Source organism: Fulmarus glacialis, unplaced genomic scaffold, assembly GCF_000690835.1.
Source record: "Fulmarus glacialis isolate BGI_N327 unplaced genomic scaffold, ASM69083v1 scaffold10033, whole genome shotgun sequence".
In the NCBI taxonomy this organism is placed as follows: domain Eukaryota; kingdom Metazoa; phylum Chordata; class Aves; order Procellariiformes; family Procellariidae; genus Fulmarus; species Fulmarus glacialis.
The window spans coordinates 26,209-27,525 of NW_009203551.1; positions in this window are offsets into that span (position 1 = coordinate 26,209).

The window sequence follows — 1,317 nt, forward strand, 5'->3', positions numbered from 1 at the left end:
GACCTCCAGGCAGGGGACACTGAGGCACTGCCCTGGGCTGGCACGGCCCCCCCTCATCGGTCACTCTTGGGGTCACTTGGCCCATGCAGCACTTTGCCCCCCTGCGGATGTTGGCCCTTGGAGGCACTGCTCCCCTGCTTCTCCCTCTGCCATCTCCATGGTGATAGCTAATGACATCACTGACACTCAAAGCATTGCTGAGCTTTAGTGATGTCATCAGCTGTTGCTGGGGAAACCCTGAGCTGGATCGTGCTCTGCAGTTGATGGTGAGCCCTTCCAGAGGAGGCTGCCCGGCGTGCGGGGGGGAGTGACAGCAGTGACGAGCCTGGGATTCCTGGTTAAAGAAAAATTGTCAAAGTGCGTGAGAGCTTTGAGAGGTAAAACAGGCAGTGCTTTGGGGGGCTGTGGGGTGGCTGATGGGTGCTGGAGGAGTGGCAAACGGCCCTGATGCCCAGGGGATGCTTGGGCAGGGGAGTGGGCTGTGGGCAGGGTCTACAGGTGCTGGGGCTGGCTGCTGTGATCCCCAGAGCCTGTGCTGGGCATTTTGGGGATGTCTCTGCAGATACACTTGAGTCAGGGGTGTTTTCCAGGTTAACTGAGTGATAGTCATCTCCTTAAGGGCTGTGGCTTCACTTTCAGAAATGACGTGACTTTCTGTTTTCCCAAGTGTGTTTGGCTGGGGATGGGAGTCAAGGCAGGGCTTGGATCTGGGTCCTTTCAAGCCCTCTGCTCCTGAGCTAACAGATACGGGAGGCTCGTGCCTTCCCGAAGTGAGGCAGGCTACCGCGGGTCTGCCTCCTTCCTCTGGCCCTTATGGGATTCTCAAAGATGCATTGAACTTGCTGTCTTGGTACTTCTCTGAAGGCTCAAGAGGTTGGAGGTGCTGATGTCCAAAATAAGCTGTTATTCCCTGGGCTGCCTTTGGCTGGAGCTAGGCAGGGATGTCCTATTTACAAGATATGGTGGGTTGACTCTGGCTGGATGCTAGGTGCCCACCAAAGCCACTCTATCACTCCCCTCTTCAACTGGACAGGGGAGAGAAAATATAACGAAAGGCTCGTGGGTCGAGATGAGAACAGGGAGAGATCACTCACCAATTACTGTCACGGGCAAAACAGACTTGACTTGGGAAAAATAATTTAATTTATTACCAATCAAGTCAGAGAAGGGTAATGAGAAACAAACCCAAATCTTAAAAACACCTTCCCCCCCCACCCCTCCCTTCTTCCCTTACTTAACTTTATTCCCGAATTCTCTCCCTCCTCCTGCCCAGCAGTGCGAGGGGGACATAGGGGTTGTGGTCAGTTCATCACACAT